This window comes from Mustelus asterias, unplaced genomic scaffold (assembly GCF_964213995.1).
Source record: "Mustelus asterias unplaced genomic scaffold, sMusAst1.hap1.1 HAP1_SCAFFOLD_855, whole genome shotgun sequence".
NCBI classification, from domain to species: domain Eukaryota; kingdom Metazoa; phylum Chordata; class Chondrichthyes; order Carcharhiniformes; family Triakidae; genus Mustelus; species Mustelus asterias.
The window spans coordinates 54,569-77,181 of record NW_027590801.1 but is presented as its reverse complement, the minus strand read 5'-3'; the positions used below and the strand labels follow the sequence as shown (position 1 = coordinate 77,181).

Below are 22,613 nucleotides of genomic sequence, written 5' to 3'. Positions count from 1 at the left end.
TACATTCACCCGAGGAAATCGTCTCTGAACGTCCACTCTATCTATCCCCCTCTTCATCTTATAAACATCAATTAAGTCCCCTCTCAACCTCCTCCGCTCTAAAGAGAAAAGCCCTAGCTCCCTCAACCTTTCCTCATACGATCTACCCTCCAAACCAGGCAACATCCTGGTAAATCTCCTTTGCACTCTTTCCAGTGCTTCCACACCCTTCTTATAGTGAGGTGACCAGAACTGCACACAATATTCCAAATGTGGTTTCACCAAGGTCCTGTACAGTTGCAGCATAACCCCATGGCTCTTAAACTCCAACCCCCTGTTAATAAAAGCTAACACACTATAGGCCTCCTTCACAGCTCTATCCACTTGAGTGGCAACCTTCAGAGATCTGTGGATATGAACCCCAAGATCTCTCTGTTCCTCCACATTCCTCAGAACCCTACCTTTGACCCTGTAATCTGCATTCAAATTTGTCCTACCAAAATGAATCACCTCGCACTTATCAGGGTTAAACTTCATCTGCCATTTTTCGGCCCAGCTCTGCATCCTATCAATGTCTCTTTGCAGCCTACAATAGCCCTCCACCTCATCCACTACTCCACCAATCTTGGTGTCATCTGCAAATTTACTGATCCACCCTTCAGCCCCTTCCTCCAAGTCATTTATAAAAATCACAAATAGCAGAGGACCCAGCACTGATCCTTGTGGTACACCACTGGTAACTGGTCTCCAGTCTGAAAATTTTCCATCCACCACCACCCTCTGTCTTCTATGAGATCGCCAGTTACTTATCCAATCGGCCAATTTTCCCTCTATCCCACATCTCCTTACTTTCTTCATGAGCCGACCATGGGGGACCTTATCAAACGCCTTACTAAAATCCATGTATATGACATCAACTGCTCTACCTTCATTGACACACTTAGTTACCTCCTCAAAAAATTCAATCAAATTTGTGAGGCAAGACTTACCCTTCACGAATCCATGTTGACTATCTCGGATTAAGCTGCATCTTTCTAAATGGTCGTAAATCCTATCCCTCAGGACCTTTTCCATTAACTTGCGGATCACCAAAGTAAGACTAACCGGCCTATAATTACGAGGTTCATTCCTATTTCCTTTCTTGAACAGAGGAACAACATTCGCCACTCTCCAGTCCTCTGGCACTATCCCCGTGGACAGTGAGGACCCAAAGATAAAAACATAAGAACATAAGAAATAGAACATAGAACATAGAACAGTACAGCACAGAACAGGCCCTTCGGCCCACGATGTTGTGCCGAGCTTTGTCCGAAACCAAGATCAAGCTATCCCACTCCCTATCATCCTGGTGTGCTCCATGTGCCTATCCAATAACCGCTTAAATGTTTCTAAAGTGTCTGACTCCACTATCACTGCAGGCAGTCCATTCCACACCCCAACCACTCTCTGCGTAAAGAACCTACCTCTGATATCCGTCCTGTATCTCCCACCACGAACCCTATAGTTATGCCCCCTTGTAATAGCTCCATCCACCCGAGGAAATAGTCTTTGAACGTTCACTCTATCTATCCCCTTCATCATTTTATACACCTCTATTAAGTCTCCCCTCAGCCTCCTCCGCTCCAGAGAGAACAGCCCTAGCTCCCTCAACCTTTCCTCATATGACCTACCCTCCAAACCAGGCAGCATCCTGGTAAATCTCCTCTGCACTCTTTCCAGCGCTTCCACATCCTTCTTATAGTGAGGTGACCAGAACTGCACACAATATTCCAAATGTGGTCTCACCAAGGTCCTGTACAGTTGCAGCATAACCCCACGGCTCTTAAACTCCAACCCCCTGTTAATAAAAGCTAACACACTATAGGCCTTCTTCACAGCTCTATCCACTTGACTGGCAACCTTTAGAGATCTGTGGATATGGACCCCAAGATCTCTCTGTTCCTCCACAGTCTTCAGAACCCTACCTTTGACCCTGTAATCCACATTTAAATTTGTCCTACCAAAATGAATCACCTCACATTTATCAGGGTTAAACTCCATTTGCCATTTTTCAGCCCAGCTTTGCATCCTATCTATGTCTCTTTGCAGCCTACAACAGCCCTCCACCTCATCCACTACTCCACCAATCTTGGTGTCATCAGCAAATTTACTGATCCACCCTTCAGCGCCCTCCTCCAAGTCATTAATAAAAATCACAAAGAGCAGAGGACCAAGCACTGATCCCTGCGGCACACCGCTAGCAACCTGCCTCCAATCCGAAAATTTTCCATCGACCACCACCCTCTGTCTTCGGTCAGACAGCCAGTTACCTATCCAATCGGCCAACTTTCCCTCTATCCCACACCTCCTCACTTTCATCATAAGCCGACCATGGGGGACCTTATCAAACGCCTTACTAAAATCCATGTATATGACATCAACTGCCCTACCTTCATCAACACACTTAGTTACCTCCTCAAAAAATTCTATCAAATTTGTGAGGCACGACTTGCCCTTCACGAATCCGTGCTGACTATCTCGGATTAATCCGCATCTTTCTAAATGGTCGTAAATCCCATCCCTAAGGACCCTTTCCATCAATTTACCAACCACCGAAGTAAGACTAACCGGTCTATAATTACCAGGGTCATTTCTATTCCCTTTCTTAAACAGAGGAACAACATTCGCCATTCTCCAGTCCTCTGGCACCATCCCTGTGGACAGCGAGGACCCAAAGATCAACGCCAAAGGCTCTGCAATCTCATCCCTTGCCTCCCACAGAATCCAAGGATACATTTCATCAGGCCCAGGGGACTTATCGACCTTCAGTTTATTCAAAACTGCCAAGACATCCTCCCTCCGAACATCTATTTCCTCCAGCCTATTAGCCTGTAACACCTTCTCTTCCTCAAAAACATGGCCCCTCTCCTTGGTGAACACTGAAGAAAAGTATTCATTCATCACCTCGCCTATCTCTACTGACTCCATACACAAGTTCCCACTACTGTCCTTGACCGGCCCTAACCTCACCCTGGTCATTCTTTTATTCCTCACATAAGAGTAAAAAGCCTTGGGGTTTTCCTTGATCCGACCCGCCAAGGACTTCTCATGTCCCCTCCTAGCTCTCCTAAGCCCCTTTTTCAGCTCATTCCTTGCTAACTTGTAACCCTCAATCGAGCCATCTGAACCTTGTTTCCTCATCCCTACATAAGCTTCCCTCTTCCTTTTCACAAGACATTCCACCTCTTTTGTGAACCATGGTTCCCTCACTCGGCCATTTCCTCCCTGCCTGACAGGAACATACCTATCAAGGACATCCAGTATTTGTTCCTTGAAAAAGTTCCACTTTTCATTAGTTCCTTTCTCTGACAGTTTCTGTTCCCAACTTATGTCCCCTAATTCTTGCCTAATCGCATCATAATTACCCCTCCCCCAATTGTAAACCTTGCCCTGCCGTACGGCCCTATCCCTCTCCATTGCAATAACAAAAGACACCGAATTGTGGTCACTATCTCCAAATTGCTCTCCCACAACCAAATCTAACACTTGGCCCGGTTCATTTCCCAGTACCAAATCCAATGTGGCCTCACCTCTAGTCGGCCCATCCACATATTGTGTCAGGAAACCCTCCCGCACACACTGCACAAAAACTGCCCCATCCAAACTATTTGACCTACAAAGGTTCCAATCAATATTTGGAAAGTTAAAGTCCCCCATGACAACTACCCTGTGACCCCCACACATATCCATAATCTGTTTAGCAATTTCTTCCTCCACATCTCTATTACTATTTGGGGGCCTATAGTAAACTCCTAGCAACGTGACCGCTCCTTTCCTATTTCTAACTTCAGCCCATATTACCTCAGTGTGCAGATCCCCCACGAAGTGCCTTTCCGCAGCCGTTAAACTATCCTTGATTAACAATGCCACTCCTCCACCTCTTTTACCAGCTTCCCTACACTTAGTGAAACATCTATACCCCGGAACGTCCAACAACCATTCCTGTCCTTGTTCTACCCACGTCTCCGTAATGGCCACAACATCGTAGTCCCAAGTACCAATCCACGCCCCAAGTTCATCTACCTTGTTCCGGATGCTCCTTGCATTGAAGTAGACACACTTCAACCCACCTTCCTGTCTACCAGTACCCACCCTTGACCCTGATACCTTCCCCAATACCTCACCACCCTCACTGACTTCTGGACTACAACTCCCTTTCCCACTCCCCTGACAAATTAGTTTAAACCCCCCTGAGGAGCCGTAACAAATTTCCCTCCGAGGATATTGGTGCCCCTCTGGTTCAGGTGCACCCCGTCCTGTTTGTACAGGTCCCACCTTCCCCAGAACGTGTTCCAATTATCCACGTATCTGAAACCCTCCCTCCTACACCATCCCTGCAACCACATATTTAACTGCACTCTCTCCCTGTTCCTCAACTCGCTATCACGTGGTACCGGCAACGTACCAGAGATGACCACATGTTTCGTCTTGGCTCTCAGCTTCCAGCCCAGCTCCAGAAATTCCTGCTTTAAATCCCCGTCCCTTCTCTTACCTATGTCATTGGTACCAATGTGCACCACGACTTGTGACTGTTTCCCCTCCCCCTTCAGAATCTGGAAAACACGGTCTGAGACATCACGGACCTTGGCATCCGGTAGGCAACATACTATCCGTGAGTCTCTTTTGCTGCCACAGAACCTCCTATCTATCCCTCTAACTAACGAGTCCCCAATAACTATCGCCCTCCCGCTCTCCCCCTTTCCCTCCCGAGCCACAGAGACGGACACAGTGCTGGAGATCCTCTCACTGCGGCTCCCCACTGGTATGTCATCCCCCTCAACCGTATCCAAAGCGGAATACTTGTTGCTAAGGGGAACGACCACCGGGGATCCCTGCACGGACTGCTTCCTCCCAGCCCCTCTCACCGTCACCCATCTGTTTTCAATCCTCGGAGTAACTGTATTCCTAAAGCTTGTGTCTATGGCCATCTCTGCGTCCCTGATGATCCTAAGTTCATCCAACTCCAGTTCCAGTTCCCTAACACGGTTTTGGAGGAGCTGCAGATGGGTGCACTTCCCACAGGTGTAATCAGTAGGGACACTGTCGTCGTCCCTCACCTCAAACAGGAGCAGGAGTAGGCCATCTGGCCCTTCGAGCCTGCCCCGCCATTCAACAAGATCATGGCTGATCTGAAGCGAATCAGTTCCACTTACCCGCCTGCTCCCCATATCCCCTAATTCCCTTATCGATCAGAAAACTATCTACCCGTGATTTAAACATATTCAACGAGGAAGCCTCCACCACTTCAATGGGCAGAGAATCCCAGCGATTCACTACCCTCTGAGAGAAGAAGTTCCCCCTCAACTCTGTTCTGAACCGGCCCCCCCTTATTTTGAGGCTGTGCCCTCTAGTTCTGGTTTCCCGTCTAAGTGGAAAGAATTTCTCCACCTCTACCCTATCCAGCCCCTTCATTATCTTATATGTCTCTATAAGATCACCCCTTATCCTTCTAAACTCCAACGAGTACAGACCCAATCTGTTTAATCTCTCCTCATAAGCTACACCCCTCATCTCCGGTATCAACCTGGTGAACCTTCTCTGCACTCCCTCCAAGGCCAATATATCCTTTCGCAAATAAGGGGACCAAAACTGCACACAGTACTCCAGTTGCGGCCTCACCAGTGCCTTGTACAGTTGCAGCAAGACCTCCCTGCTTTTATATTCTATCCCCCTCGCGATAAAGGCCAACATTCCATTCGCCTTCTTGATCACCTGCTGCACCTGCAGACTGAGTTTTTGCGATTCGTGCACAAGGACCCCCAGGTCCCTCTGCACAGTCGCACGATGTAATTTTTCTCCATTTAAATAATATTCCAATTTACTATTATTTCTTCCAAAGTGGATAACCTCACATTTGCTATATTCCACATATTCCATCTGCCAGATCCTCGCCCACTCGCTCAGCCTATCCAAATCTCTCTGCAGACTTTCCGCATCCTCCACGCAATTCGCTTTCCCACTCACCTTCGTGTCATCAGCAAACTTGAATACCCTACATTCAGTCCCCTCCTCCAGATCATCTATGTAAATGGTAAACAATTGAGGCCCCAGCACCGATCCCTGCGGCACGCCACTGGTCACCAACTGCCAACCAGAAAAGCACCCATTTATCCCAACTCTCTGCTTCCTGTTAGATAGCCAATCCCCAATCCACGCCAACACCTTACCCCTAACTCCGTGTACCCCAATCTTCTGCAGCAACCTTTTGTGAGGCACCTTATCGAACGCCTTCTGGAAATCCAAAAACACCACATCCACCAGTTCCCCTCTGTCAACCGCACTAGTGACATCTTCATAAAAGTCCAGTAGATTCGTCAAACACGACTTTCCCTTCATGAATCCATGCTGCGTCTGCTTGATCGAACCATTCTTATTCAGGTGCTCTGTTATTTCCTCTTTAATAATGGACTCTAGCATCTTCCCATCTACGGACATTGAGCTAACCGGCCTGTAGTTACCCACCTTTTGTCTACTTCCTTTTTTAAACAGCGGCGTAACAGTAGCTGTTTTCCAGTCAGCCGGCACTACCCCAGAGTCCAGCGAATTTTGATAAATTACTACTAACGCATCTGCTATTACCTCAGCCATTTCTTTCAGTACCCTGGGATGCATTCCATCCGGGCCTGGGGACTTGTCTACCTTCAGTCCCATTAGTCTACCAAGCACCACCTCCTTAGTAACAGTAATTGTATTAAGGACCTCCCCTCCCACCAACTCTCGATCTCTAATATTCGGCAAACTATTTGTGTCTTCCACCGTGAAGACCGACACAAAGAACTTATTTAAAGTCTCAGCCATTTCCTCGTTTTCCACTATTAAATCCCCCCTCTCATCTTCCAAGGGTCCAACATTCACTCCAGCCACTCTATTCCTTTTAATATAATTGTAAAAACTTTTACTATCATTTTTTATATTTTGAGCTAGTTTAGTTTCATAATCTATCTTTCCTTTCTTAATCGCTTTCTTAGTCGTTCTTTATTTTTCTTCAAAGCTTTCCCAATCCACTAATTCTCCACTATTTTTGGCCACTCTGTACGCATCTGATTTTATTTTAATACTCTCCTTTATTTCCTTCGTTATCCACGTCCGGTTATCCTTTTTCTTACAGTCCTTCTTTATCACCGGAATATATTTTTGCTGAGTACTTAAAAAAATCTCCTTAAAAATCCTCCACTGTTCCTCAGCTGTCCTACCTACCAGTCTGCTCGCCCAGTCTACATTAGCCAATTCCACCCTCATCCTATCGTACTCCCCTCTGTTCAAGCAGAGGACACTGGTTTGGGACCCTACTTTCTCACCCTCCATCTGTATCAGAAATTCCACCATATTATGATCACTCATCCCAAGAGGATCCTTCACAAGAAGATCCTTAATCCTACCTGTCTCATTGCACAGAACCAGATCCAAGATAGCTCGCTCTCTCGTAGGTTCTGTAACATACTATTCAATGAAACAATCCCGACAGCATTCCAAGAACTCTTCCTCAAGCCCTCCACGTCCGATTTGAGTCGACCAATCAATATGTAGGTTAAAATCCCCCATGATTATTGCCGTTCCACTTTTGCACGCATCCATTATTTGCTTGTTTATAGCCCTCCCCACCTCTAAGTTATTATTTGGGGGCCTATAGACCACGCCTACCAGTGTCTTTCTCCCCCTACTATTCCTTATCTCCACCCACAACGATTCCACGTTTTGCTCCTTAGAGCCTATGTCATCTCTCACTACCGTCCTGATATTATCCTTTATTAACAAAGCTACCCCACCTCCTTTTTCTACCTGTCTATCCTTCCTAAATGCCTGATAACCCTGTATATTCAGTTCCCAGTCCCGGTCACCCTGCAACCACGTTTCTGTGATGGACACTAGATCATATTCATTTGTATGGATTTGTGCCATCAACTCATTTACTTTGTTTCGAATGCTTCGTGCATTCAGGCAAAGTGTCTTTATGCCAGCCTTTATCTGGACCCGGTTTGTTGAAGCGCTACTAACATCTCCCAAGCCCTCTCCTCCTTTTGCTAGTTGTTTATTCACTATACTCCTGGCATTAGAGTAGACACATCTCAATCCTATGGTCTGACCTCTCCCCTTCTCTGTTCCCAGTCCACCTGCCCTCTTGCACTGCCTATAACCCTTCTCTGTTTGCGAGCTACCTTCCTCACTCTCAGTCATGTCACTTTGATCCCCTCCCCCCAACCTATCTAGTTTAAACTCTCCCCAGTAGCCTTAGCCAACCTTCCTGCCAGGATATTGGTCCCCCTGGGATTCAAGTGCCACCCGTTTTTAGTATACAGGTCACACCTGCCCCTAAAGAGGTCCCAATGGTCCAGGAACCTGAATCCCTGCCCCCTGCACCATTCCCTCAGCCACACATTCATCCTCCACCTCACTCCATTCCTTTCCTCACCTTCCCGTGGCACAGGCAGCAATCCCGAGATTACTACCTTTGCTTTCCTCCTTCTCAGCTGTCTCTCTAATTCCCTATACTCTTTTTTCATGTTCCCTTCCCCCTTCTTACCCACATCAGCGGTACCAATATGTACCGCTACCTCCGGCTCCTCTCCCTCCCACCTCAGGATTTCTGGGACTCGCCCAGCGACATCCTGCATCCCAGCCCCAGGGAGGTAGACCACCATGCGAGACTCCCGCCTGCCTCCGCAAAATTGCCTGTCCGTCCCCCTGACTGTCGAGTCCCCGATTAATACCGCCTTCCTCCTCCTTTCCTTAGCCCTCTGAGTTACAGGGGCGGACTCCACCCTGGAGACACGGCCACTGCTGCTTCCCCCAGATGGGCTGTCCCCCCCAACAGACAGGAGTACTTGTTATGTAGGGGCACTTCCACCGGGGTGCTCTCAATCACCCGTGTTTTACCCTTTAAAAAGTGCTGGACAATCCTTCAGATAGTCAGCTGAATAGCAAGGCGAACGGAACCGTGGACAATAAGCTGCCCACCATGGTCCTCTTCTCTTCCCTGTTTTTATTGCAGTGATTTGCGTTTGTTTGGCTCTCCTTTGGAACCATCAGAGAAAGACAAAGGGAGAGAACAAAATCAAAACTGAAGAGAGAATCAGTTCCAGACCCTGGGCGGATGAAGACTTACGAGACGAGACAGAGGTCGCAGGGGATGAGAGTGGTAAAGTTCAATATGAAATAGAATTGGACAGCAATTTGATCATGAAAATGGTGGTGAAATTGGTCGGAGTGGGGCAGAAAACAGAGGAACAGGTGTGGACCATGCAAACTGCATGCAGAATGTCACCTGAAGCTGGAATTGAACCCAGCTCTCTGGCGCTGTGAGGCAGAAGTGGCAGCCACCATGCTGCCCTCCAACTTTGCAGCTGAATAGTAGACTAGTGGATTGGATGCTCTCCCCTTTTTTAGAACTGGTCTGATGTGTATCCCAGTGATTGTAAATAGAGGGATCAGCAGTTAGAAACCATTATTAATGGGCTCTAACTTTTGGTATTTCCATTGATGTTCTAACTGCTCATCTTTTTGTCTTCTAATTGCCTGTCTCAATTTACAGTGGCTTGGAACTGATGGTATTTGTAATTGTAAGTGTCAGTCAAGCAATCTATAATATTGCTAACGGTCTGTTCCTACATTTAGAATGGGCTTTAACTGCCGTCCAAACTATTGTGGGTCTTAACTGCCAGTCCCTCTCTGTATAATGGGCTCAAGCTGCTGGTGTCTCAATTTATAATTGGCTCTAACTCCAAATGCGGAATTTTCCCATCCCACCCGCTATGGGAATCGTAGTGGAGGGGACATGGACCATGCAAAGGTCCATTAATCTTGGGTGGGATTTTCCGGTCTTGGGGTGAGCACGGCCAGAAATTCCCGGCCCAAGTCTTTCCATTTTAATGGAGCTCTAACTAACGGTCTCCATTTATAATGGGATTTAATTCTTGGGGTGGAATTTTACCGCCCCTCCTGTGGCGATATTTTCTATTCCTGCCACAGTGAAGAGACTTCTGGTTGGTTCTTTATGTCTTCCACACCCGCCCCCACTGTGTCGGGGTCCAAAAATTACACCCATTTTCTTTTGGGAAAATTTATGCCCATAATGCCCACCTTTATAATTGCTCGAATACCTTCCTCATTTATGATGGATTATAATTGGCTGGATCTCCAGTTAGAATGGGTTCTAATCACTGATTTAATCATAATGGATTCTAACCGGTCTAATCTCCCTCTGAATTCATTCTAATTGCCTGGCTCTCAATTCAAAATCTATGACAACAACTGGTCTCTCGTGGTAGTACCTCCATTTCTAATTCTCCTGCCTTCCATTTTTTAACAAGTTGTAAATGCTGCTCTTCTCAATGGGATTTAACTCACACTTTATCCGATAATGGGTTATAATTGCTGGTAACAACATTTAAATTGATTTGAACAATGGTTGTCTACTGGTTCCAACTCTGTAGCTGACCACTTTTATTGGATTTTTGTGACCAGTCCCTCTGTTTATGCTTAACCTCTTGAACTTCAGGTAAATTTTCACTTCTGATTACGGATGCCAACTGTGATTAAATGTATTCCTGGAGGTTTTATCATGTGATTGTCCCCCAGACATTCATTGGCCAACACCTCCATCCTTGTGTCACACTGCCTGTTTGCTCCAATCGGAAAGCAAAAAAACTCATTATCCAATGGAACATGCTTGACTGTCAGCCAAACAGCCATCCACCACCCATCCCCACCCAATATTTTTATATCTGCTTGAGAAAAAAGCTGAAAGAAAATTTTAAAAAAACACAATGTTTTTCATGTCCCGATGATTTTCTTCATGGTTAGACATAATCCGTGTCCTGGAGATTGTCCTTTGATCCTGAAGACTTCAGGCCAATCCTGGACAGTTGGCAACCCTGCTCCAGGCGGTTGAGACAGCAATCTGTATCCATTGACCACTGATCAGTTCTGATTCCCGAAACGCACGATGGCTTGGTGACTTTGCAGTAGAGACAGAAATGCTTGCAATTTCTTCTGGTGATAACCCAGCACCCTCCACTCCCCACCCCTCTGCCCCAACTTGGGCACTAAGTCTCAGAAAGAATTTGAATGAATTAAGGTTGGGCCTTTGAAAGCAAAAGCCTTTAACCAAATTGACATCATGCTGTCACATCTGATATTTGATCATAGTTCGAAATTGTTCAAGCTATTTGATCTCTTGCTGTCTAGAAAATGGTGATCTCTGGTTTGGAAACAGCCAATCCCGTCTCTCTAATTGTGAAATGTAGTTTCCCAGCAACAGTCCCCTTATCTTGGTGCAGGATTTATTTTGACCTGGGTATCTATCATTCTCCATCTGTATTTCCTAACTGTCTTTGTACACTCTTTCCCACATTCCAGAGAGGTTAATTCCATGCCTGCCTGGAGTGTGGGGAAGAGTGCCACCAGCTTCTCAGCAACAATTAGGGAAGGGTAATAACATAGAAAATAGGAGCAGGAGGAGGCCATTTGACCCTTTGAGCCTGCTCCACCATGCATTATGATCATGGCTGATCATCCAACTCAACCTGATCGCGCCTTCCCCCCCATATCCTTTGATCCACTTCATCCCAAGAGCTATATCTAACGCCTTCTTGAAAACATATTGCGTGGGATTTTCTGACTGTGCTCCAGCCAATGCCGGAAAATCCCAGCTGAGATCAACAGACCTTTGCATCTTCTGTGTCCCGCCCACTACGATTCCCCTGGCGGGTCGGGTGGTAAAATTCCAGCTCCCATGTTTTGCCCTCAACTGCTCTCTGCGGTGGAGAATTCCGCAGGCTCACTCTCTGGGTGAAGAAATTTCTCCTCATCTCAGTCTTGTAAGATTTACCCCGTATCCTTAGACTAAGACCCCCGGTTCTGGACACCCCACCATCTGAATCATCCTTCCTGCTTCTACCCTGTCTAGTTCTGTTAGAATTTTTAGGTTTTTATGAAATCCCCCATAATTCTTCTGAACTCCAGCGAATAGAATCCTAACCGACTCCATCTCCCCTCATAGGTCAATCCTGCCACCCCTGGAATTGCAGCACTCCCTCTCTAACTAGAACATTCTTCCTCAGGTAAGGAGACCAAAACGGCACACAGTATTCCAAGTGTGGCCTCTCCAGTGTCCTGTATAATTGCAGCAAGACATCCTTGGTGCTGTACTCAAATCCTCTCGCTTTGATGGCTAATGTATCATTTGCCTCCTTTAATGCCTACTGCACCTGCATGCTTACCTTCAGTGACTGGTGTACAAGGACACCCAGGTCTCAGTGCGTATTCCCCTCTCTTAATTTATAGCTGTTCAGATAATAATCTGCCTTCCTGTTTTGCTACCATGGATAACCTCACATTTACCCACAATAAAATGTATCTGCCGTGTATTTGCCCAGTCAGCTTGTCCAAATCACACTGAAGCATCTCTGCATCCTCCTCACAGCTCATCCTCCCACCCAGCTTTGTGTCATCTGTGCATTTAGAGATATACATTTAGTTCCCTCATCAAAATTATTAATATATGTTGTGAATTGCTGGGATGCTAGCAGCGATCCCTGTGATACCCCACTCGTGACGACCTGCCATTCAGAAAAAGACCCATTCATTCCTATTCTTTCTTTCGTGTCTGCCAACCAGTTTTCAATCCATATCATCCCTTTCACACTATTTTTTTCTCTGTGACCCTTTGCTTTCTCCTCCTATAATTTTTATTATTCCCCTCACTGTCTTTAGTTCTTTCCTTGATTCTCCCTCTCTCACTCCTTGTATAGGTTCCCATCCCCCTGCCATTTTGTTTTGAACCCTCCCCAACCACTGTAGCAAATACTCCCCCAAGGACATCTGTTCCGGCCCTTCCCAGGTGTAACCTGTCCAGTTTGGACTAGCCCCAGCTCCCCAGATCCAGTTCCAATGTCCCGGGAGTCTGAAACCCTCCCACTCGCACCATCTCTTCAGCCACGCATTCATCTGATCCATCCTGCTATTCCTATTCTGACCAGCACATGGCACTGTAGTAATCCTGGGAACATTACCTTTGACGTCCTACTTTTCAGAAAACTTCCTAAGTCCCATATTATGCTTTTCGGGCTTCATCCCTTTTTTCACAAATGTGGACCACTGCCACTGGCTGCTCACCCTCCACCTCCAGAATGTCCTGTAACAGCTCCGAGACATCCTTGACCTCACACCAGGGAGGCAACATATCATCCTGGAGTCTCGGTTGCGGCCAGAGAAATGCCTTATCGATCCCCCTTACAATTGAATCACTTTTACTCCTCCCCAGTGCAGCAGGGGCAACAGTGGTGCAATGAACTTGGCTGATGCTGCTTTGTCCTGAGAGCCCAAACCCCCTCTCCTTTAAATTAAACTTTTGGAAGATGCCTAATATCAAATAATATCAATTGCTCTCGGGCCCTATGTTCCTGGTCTTTGTTACTACAGAATATGCAAATTAAAAACTACAAAAGGATCTTACAAATTATAGGCGCTCGAAGTAGCAAATACTTACCGACCTCATTCGCTATTATCAGTCAGCTGTCTCCATTGTAGCCTCTACTGCTGCAGCAGGGCAAGACCACTCTCTGAAAATTTAAACCGTTAGAAAGCAAAAAGCGCTTCTTTCCCCTCTTCATCCAATTTCCGCTGTGCTCCAAATTCCTGATACTCACACTCACTCTGGCTGTATCTCACTCAGGATGTGTTCTCTCCCACTGCTCATGCACAAAGCTTGTTGATAAATGCTGACCTTGCCAGTCATGTCCACATTCTATGAGTGAATCAAAAGGATGACCACTGAGCCACAGCTTGAGGACACGAGGCTTTACGAACGTTATTGCTGTGCAGTGGTCTCCTTTATGTAGAATTCTGGACACAATCAACAAATGGCCAGTAGAAGGGGATTGGCTGCACTTGGCTTTCATGTCAGCAAAGTATCATGGAGCAACATGCTCACTGCCAGTTCAAGCTGGAGTGGATCCTCCTGAAACATAAACGTTGTGGTTTAGTTTTCTTTAGTCAGAGCCCAGCCAATGGTGAATTTGTACAAAAGAATTTTAATGCAGCGTTGTGTTTCTCTCACTCTCCCCACCCCTCCCACAGAACACTGGCCTTGTGACTGTCACCACAACCCCTCTGAACTGTGGTCTTCTAGTGTGTGCTATCCTTGGGTGCCCAGCGAATGAAAAGTTGTTGTTGTTGCTGCCAGTTGGTTATCCAGCGAAAGAAGCCACTGTGCCAGGCTTGAAACGCAAGCCACTGGATGAGATCATGGTGTTTCTGTAACTCAAACTGAGTCAGAATGTCTGCAGACTGATAGATTTCCAACTCAACTCACTCACCTTCTAGCTCCTTAGTAATGGGAGTACTCTCCGCAAAGCTTCCGAAGATGGGAGGGACTACACCTCGACCAAATCCTGAATATTGAAAATCTAGAATACCTCACCTGGACTCACACTATTGCGAGCCCAGTGCACCTTGAACAATTTCCCAGTATTAGAATGATAGAATCATTGAATCACTACAGTGCAGAAGGGGACCATTCGGCCCATCGAGTCCGTACCGCCAACAATCACACCCCCGTTCTATCCCTGTAAGCCCACATATTTACTCCACTAATCCCTGTAACCTACGCATCCTGAGACACTAAGGGGCAATTTAGCATGGCCAATGCATCTAACGTGCACACCTTTGGACTGTGGGAGGAAACCGGAGCATCCAGAAGAAACCCACGCAGACACGGTGAGAATGTGCAAACGCCACACAGTCAGTGAACCAAGCCGGGAATTGAATCCCGGACCCTGGCACTGTGAAACAGCAGTGCTAATCACTGTGCCACCATGCCATCCCAAATTCATTAGGAACTGGGACACTTTGTCCAAAATCCAATTAATGGCAATCTAACAAACGATTCCAAATTCCCATCATTTGGAATATTAAACACCTCGTTGCAATTGCTATTCTTGGGAATATAAGTACCTTGTTTAAAGTTGCCTTGTTTGGGAATCTGCTACACTCCAAACGAAGTTTTGCAAATAGTCCATCTCACCCAAATCCCATGCCATCCAAATTCCCGATAACGGCAATGGGGCACATTGTTGTTAAAACTGCCAACATTGGGAATGTAGCACAGCTTACTCCAACTCCCATGGAAAGCAGTGTGAACAGTACTGAAAATATCTGTCAAATCGAGTGACCTGCAAAATGAAGTGGCAATGGGAATGTGATCACCCTGGGAATTCAGTGCAAAGGGAGAAGGGGGGATTAAATGGTTTAAAATTAAGGAACAACAGTAAATCTATGAGGTAGATCAGAAGGGTTATGAATGAAAGTTAATTAAGTGGAGGATATCATGAGAAGATAGAATTTTAAGCTAAATGGTGGGGAAGCTCAGAGCTCGTTCCAAAAGAACTCCAGGATTTCATTTCATTGGGCGTGATCTGAAGCCTGTGCTTGCTGTCTGTGGGAGTGGTGACGGATGCTCAAGATTTGGAGAAACCCAGAAGTAGCGAACCTTATTGGCAAGATCGCGACTTACAATTTTCCCCACCCCTCGCTGGAGACATCGGAATTAGGAGCGGAAGGAGGTAATTCAGCCCTTCAAGCCTAATCCGCCATTCAATCAGATCATGGCTGATCTCTCCCTGGTCTCAAATCCACCTCCCCACCTGTTCCCCATATCCCTTTATCCTTTTTTTTATTAGAAATGTATCTATCTCCTTCTTGAAACCATTCAACAATTCACTCCTCTATGGGGCAGCAAGTTTATTCAGGTTCATACCCATAACAGGCATGAACCTGATTTATATCCATTTCGTTGCATTGTCATCTAGTTAAACACCCCCACATCAGATATGAACATTTCACTGTCCTTTCAAATGTCACATTGGTACGGCTTCCAACAGGAAGTGTTAAATGTAAACATTTAAGTTCATAGAAAATCATAGAAACCCTACAGCACAGAAAGAGGCCATTCGGCCCATCAGGTCTGCACTGACCACAATCCCACCCAGGCCCTACCCCCATATCCCTACATATTTTATCCACTAATCCCTCTAACCTACGCATTTCAGGACACTAAGGGGCAATTTTAGCATGGCCAATCAACCTAACCCACACATCTTTGGACTGTGGGAGGAAACCGGAGCACCCGGAGGAAACCTATGCATACACGAGGAGAATGTGCAAACTCCACACAGACAGTTATATCGAGAGGGTGGGTCGGCTTGCGTTGTTTTAGTTGGAGCAGAGAAGACAGAGCGGCGATCGAGGTGCGCAAAATTATGAGGGACTTGGACAGGGTGGATAAATAGCAGCTTTTCCCCTTAGTTGAAGGGTCAGTCACGAGGGGACATAGGTTCCAGGTGGGGGGCAGGATGTTTAGGGGGCAAGTGAGGGAAAAACATTTTTCCCAGAGGGTTGTGATGGTCTGGAATGCGCTGCCTGGGAGAGTGGGAGAGGCAAGTTGCCTCACATCCTTTAAAATGTATGTGGATGAGCACTTGGCATGTCATAACATTCAAGGCTGTGGGCCAAGTGCTGGCAGATGGGGTTAGGTGGAAGTTCAGGTGTTTCTCGTGTTTTAGGTCAGAGTCGATGAGCCGAAGGACCTCTTCTGCGCTGTGTTATTCGATGATTCTATGAATTAAACTGCAAGTGATCTCACGTTTGTCCTGTTAGCTAAAAGGTAATCTTACTCTGGCCAAATTCCACTTGTCAAGGAGGATGCAATTACAGACAAGGACTCAAGTTGTGTGATGCTGATCCCTCATATTGACAACAGTTGATCAGGATATCATTGGAGATTAATTGTTATATTTTGATTACTTGATCATAATTGATCCCAATCTAATGGCCTTTCTCACAGCTCGCAGCATAGGAGGAGGCAATAGAAATGTCGAATAAGATAAAAATAGATGGTCCAGCAAAATACCTACGTTTGTAACTTCCTGTGCGTTTTCAATTACCTGCACTTTGTACACACCATCACGCGAGCTGTGTTCATTTATCCGTGTTTTCTTCACCAACTCCCCTGTATCTATGGGAAGATAGCAGTGATAATGCAGCAGAGTCTGGAATGGTTGCAAGTTGCGTGCAGCCTGAATGAAGGCATCACGTGGACCTGTCTGATTCTCGCTGTGATTAAGACTCTGTTCATTTTGAAACTTTGACCGATGCATTTCTCAGAGGCTCCCCCCTCTATCCGATACGGGTACTGACCCACAATTTACAGTTGAGGATCTTCCCAAACCGATGCACGGCTTGAACCTATCTGACTGAGTCCCATGAAAAAAAAGCATGCTCATTCTTCATAATTTCTCCGTTTGCAAGGTTTCGTGGGCACGTAATCCCCGTGAATAGCGGCACTTTATTGTACTTTGTCTGCACTGAATTGACTAGTGTCAGTCTTCAAAGCAGCAACGTTTCCGAGTCCAGGTAGGATGCTTTCTGGGCGAGTGAGGAAAATCAGGATGGGAATTGCAGAGGCTCTGGCTGTAGTCTTCCTATTTTGCTTGAATGTGGAGGCAATTCCAGAGGATTGCAGCATTGCAATTGTTAAACCGCTGTTTGGGGGGGGAAAAAAAGATAGGCTGTATACAAAGAGAAATTTTCAACATACTCAGCTGGTCTGGTAGCATCTGTAGAGAGAGAAGCAGAGTTCACGTTTTAGGATTCTGATCTTTCAAGGTTGTTCAAAATCCCAAACAATAGACTAGTTAGAAAAGGTAAAGCCTGTGGGACTTACAGGAAATGTGGGATCATAGATATAAAATTGGTGAAAGCACAGAAAGCAGAGAGTACTGGTAAATCATAGAATCCCTTCAGAGCAGAAAGCAGCCATTCAGCCCATCGAGTCTGCACCAACTCTCCGACAGAGCATTTACCCAAGCCCTATCCCCATAACCCCTCATATTAACCATGCTAATTCCCCTAAACTATACATCTTGGCAGACCAAGGGGCAATTTGCCATGCTTAAAGTTGGTTCAACTGTTAAGAGTTACGCTGTTTCATTTTGTTTGAGCTACATGTAAACTGTGTCATAAATAAAGCTTATTTTGATAAAAGAACCCTAATTTTTCAGTTGAATCACAGCTGGAGCGAAACATTCTTTTCTCGCAATTATGTCAAAAATGATAAAAGTGCTTGACGAACATGTTGGATTTTTATGAAGATGTGACTAGGGCGGTTGATGGAGGAGAACCGGTGGATGCGGTGTTTTTGGATTTCCAAAAGGCGTTTGATAAGGTGCCCCATAAAAGGCTGCTGAAGAAGATTAGGGCACACGGAGTTGGGGGTAGTGTGTTAAAGTGGATTGGGGACTGGCTATCCGACAGGAAGCAAAGAGTCGGAATAAATGGGTGTTTTTCCGGTTGGAGGAAGGTAACTAGTGGCGTGCCGTAGGGATCGGTACTCGGGCCACAACTGTTTACCATTTATATAGATGATCTGGAGGAGGGGACGGAGTGTAGGGTAACGAAGTTTGCAGACGACACAAAGATAAGTGGAAAAGTGAATCGTGTGGAGGACGGAGAAGATCTGCAGAGAGATTTGGACAGGCTGAGTGAGTGGGCGAGGATATGGCAAATGGAGTATAACGTTGATAAATGCGAGGTTATACACTTTGGAGGAAATAATAACAAATGGGATTACTATCTCAATGGAAACAAATTAAAACATGCTACCGTGCAAAGGGACCTGGGGGTCCTTGTGCATGAGACGCAAAAGCCCAGTCTGCAGGTACAACAGGTGATCAAGAAGGCAAATGGGATGTTGGCCTATATTGCGAAGGGCATAGAATATAAAAGCAGGGATGTCTTGATGCACCTGTACAGGGCATTGGTGAGGCCGCAGCTGGAATACTGTGTGCAATATTGGTCCCCTTATATGAGGAAGGATATATTGGCATTGGAGGGAGTGCAGAGAAGGTTCACCAGGTTGATACCGGAGATGAGGGGTTTGGATTATGAGGAGAGGCTGAGGAGATTGGGTTTGTACTCGTTGGAGTTTAGAAGGATGAGGGGGGATCTTATGGAGACTTATAAGATAATGCGGGGGCTGGATAGGGTGGAGGCGGAGAGATTCTTTCCACTTGGTAAGGAAGTTAAAACTAGAGGACACAGCCTCAAAATAAAGGGGGGTCGGTTTAAGACAGAGTTGAGGAGGAACTTCTTCTCCCAGAGGGTGGTGAATCTCTGGAATTCTCTGCCCACTGAGGTGGTGGAGGCTACCTCGCTGAATATGTTTAAAGCGCGGATGGATGGATTCCTGATCGGTAAGGGAATTAAGGGTTATGGGGATCAGGCGGGTAAGTGGTACTGATCCACGTCAGATCAGCCATGATCTTATTGAATGGCAGGGCAGGCTCGAGGGGCTAGATGGCCTACTCCTGCTCCTATTTCTTATGTTCTTATGTTTGGTGTCTAATCCGACTGTACAATATACCTTGGTGTTCAGGTCCAGGACCCTAACAAAACTTGATATTTTCACGGGATTAAAAACTCTGATGCTTCGTTTGGTTTGCAATTATTGAACTCAAAGACAGTGGGTGCTGAGGAGCTGGTGCTTTATTTCAGGTGTTGCATTTGGTTGTTTAAAACAGGAAGTGCCTTGTGAAAAATTGCCCTTTTTGAGGCAAAAGATTTCCTGGGTGTGGAAGAGGTCACTCAGTGTGGTTTACAAAGGGTGGTGAAAGCAAAGATTTTGGATTTGGTGAACAAGCTGACGTTGACTGTACCCGAAGGGGTGAGGGATAATTTTAGCGATAATTCAGCATTGATGTTTGCTGGAGACACAGTCTGAAGCATTGGAATTGGCGAGGATTGAATTACAAATGAAATAGTTGAAACAGGAAAAGGAAATGAAACAGCTTGAATTAGAAGCAGAAGAAAGAAAGAGAGTGGCATGAGAAAGATGGAGGGAGAGAGAGGCAACTGCAGTGGAAAAAGAAAAAGAGAGAGCATTTGAACTTCAGAAACTGGAACTGCATAAAGGTTATCAACTTAAAATAGAACATAGAACATAGAACAGTACAGCACAGAACAGGCCCTTCGGCCCACGATGTTGTGCCGAGCTTTATCTGAAACCAAGATCAAGCTATCCCACTCCCTATCATCCTGGTGTGCTCCATGTGCCTATCCAATAACCGCTTAAATGTTCCTAAAGTGTCTGACTCCACTATCACTGCAGGCAGTCCATTCCACACCCCAACCACTCTCTGCGTAAATAACCTACCTCTGATATCCTTTCTATATCTCCCACCACGAACCCTATAGTTATGCCCCCTTGTAATAGCTCCATCCACCCGAGGAAATAGTCTTTGAACATTCACTCTATCTATCCCCTTCATCATTTTATAAACCTCTATTAAGTCTCCCCTCAGCCTCCTCCGCTCCAGAGAGAACAGCCCTAGCTCCCTCAACCTTTCCTCATAAGACCTACCCTCCAAACCAGACAGCATCCTGGTAAATCTCCTCTGCACTCTTTCCAGCGCTTCCACATCCTTCTTATAGTGAGGTGACCAGAACTGCACACAATATTCCAAATGTGGTCTCACCAAGGTCCTGTACAGTTGCAGCATAATGGTGGAAAATAATGGTGGAAAAGGCTGAGGTTGGATTATCAGAAACGAACTTTGACCTGATGGTTGATAAAGAACAAGAACAGACGGAAGCCAAAGCGGATATCTGTAGTTCACGAAAGTTGGCAGACTTACTTCAGAAAGATGGAGAGATAAAGCATTTGTATCAAAAAGCATACCCATAAGGAGAATCTGCGTAATACCGGACTGTTATTACATTAAAATGATGTCTTACTGAGAAGTGGACCCCTTTGCATATTCAGGCCAATGAAAAATGGCATCACACTTTACAGACCATGTTGACCACCTGTAGTCAGGATTATCCAGAGGATTTGTACGTTTTTTTTTCCAATTCGGGATGCGCTTCATGAATCAACTTAATTCAGTCATTTTGAATTGATGATCGGTCATGAGAAATGAAGGCCACTTAACTTGATCAAGGAGAAATTGTTGAGTAAGCATTCTGAGACTACATTGTTGGACGATGTGTCAAACCTTCGGGAGAGATTCACTCGGGCAGGTTGGTGAGCTGGCTAGATAGCATTAAAAACGGCACAGCATGCAATGAAAAAATAAGCAGATAAGAAATCAAAAATTTGTAGTTTTGCTTGTAGGGATAAAATATTAGTATTATTATCAGTGGTAGTTGATCCATTAGAAACAAGGCTGAGTGGGCCTTATCACTGAAAATAAAATTAAGTAAGTTGAATTATTTGTTAAGAATGCCAGATAGAAGGAAACTTACAGAGTGTCATGTGAATCTGTTCAAATTATATTTTGAGAGGGAAGGAAAGCAGAAGTAGGATGTATTGGTTGTCACAACTCAGAATAAAGAAACCAATCCAAATGATTCTGTATTTGGCATTCCTCAAATTAAATTGGATAATGGGAAAGTAATCAAAAACTGGGATAAATTGCTGAGCTATCTTCCAGAGGAAAATCAAAATTACCTGAAAGAGTTATGACAAACACATGAAGCTATATGTGTAAACAAACTGGAAAGTACAAAAGTAATTGTGCATGATGTAGATGCAGAAAAAAATTCTGTTCCAATTGAGCAATATTCATATAGACTGAATCCACTCAAGTTGGCACAGGTTCAGAAGGAGAAGCTTGTTCAGTCTGAGATGCAACAGCCAAAAGTCTCAAACACTACAAAGGGCTGGTGGATAGTTACAAATCTCAGGTAATGAAGATACGAATGGGGGCAAATGAGTGCCATGTAAAACTGATGAAGGCAGAGCAAAAAAATGTAGCTCAATCAAAAGATGTATGCGACCTCAAGATAGAGATTGAGGAGCAGAAGTATTTTTCTACCACAGACAGAAGAAAAGGACGATGTGATGTAAGACAGTTTTATGAAATGGCACCATCATTCAGAATGAACTGCTGGGATAATGAATCTATACAGCTTGCACAGACATGGATACCCAGAGAAACAGTGCCTTCACAACTGATGTTCAATAACTTACAATGGCTCCGACAACAGCATGACTGCCACAATGATAGTGAAAAAGATAATTACAACAGATCCTGACACTAAAGAAGTCAATCTGCTATCCATCTTTGCCAAAGAACGTGCAGAAAATGATAATAAAGATCCAGAATAAACAAACAAATTGATAAACTACCTTGGAGCAGAAAGTTATACAATTGGAGACTTGAAAGAATTTTGAGCACATCATTTTGCAACAGAAGGTGGAGTTGGACTGCCTGACAGAGGAACTAAGGTCAGTTAGCAAGCAAGAGGACAGCAATAAAATGACCTTTCTGGGTGGCCCTGGACACACACATGTGAAGGTAAGACAACGTACAAATGGGCAGGTTCACTTTGACAGTGTCGGCAAGCAGCTTAACCTTCTGCAAAAATCACTTTGTTTTGACATTTCGAGACTCTGAAACTCAAAAGAATTGGTTGGATTCAGCGAAGAAAAGAAAAGCAAATTCAAAGTGGTTTGTGCCAGTTTGCATTCAATGTAAAATTTCACCCTCTGGCTCATAATGATCATGACCACAAAATGGAGCTTGGATTTGGAATCAGGA

The 22,613-nt window shown here is 45.3% G+C and overlaps 1 protein-coding gene across 1 annotated transcript in view; it reads left to right on the top strand.

Moving 5' to 3' along the window:
* The window catches only part of LOC144487536 (uncharacterized), a gene marked incomplete at its 3' end in the record, with an annotated part of 164,133 nt that overhangs the window by 89,940 nt on the left and 51,580 nt on the right, over positions 1 to 22,613 (top strand). Inside the window, exon 2 of the mRNA XM_078205621.1 lies at positions 9,008 to 9,154. The remainder of the gene's footprint in view (positions 1 to 9,007; positions 9,155 to 22,613) is intronic.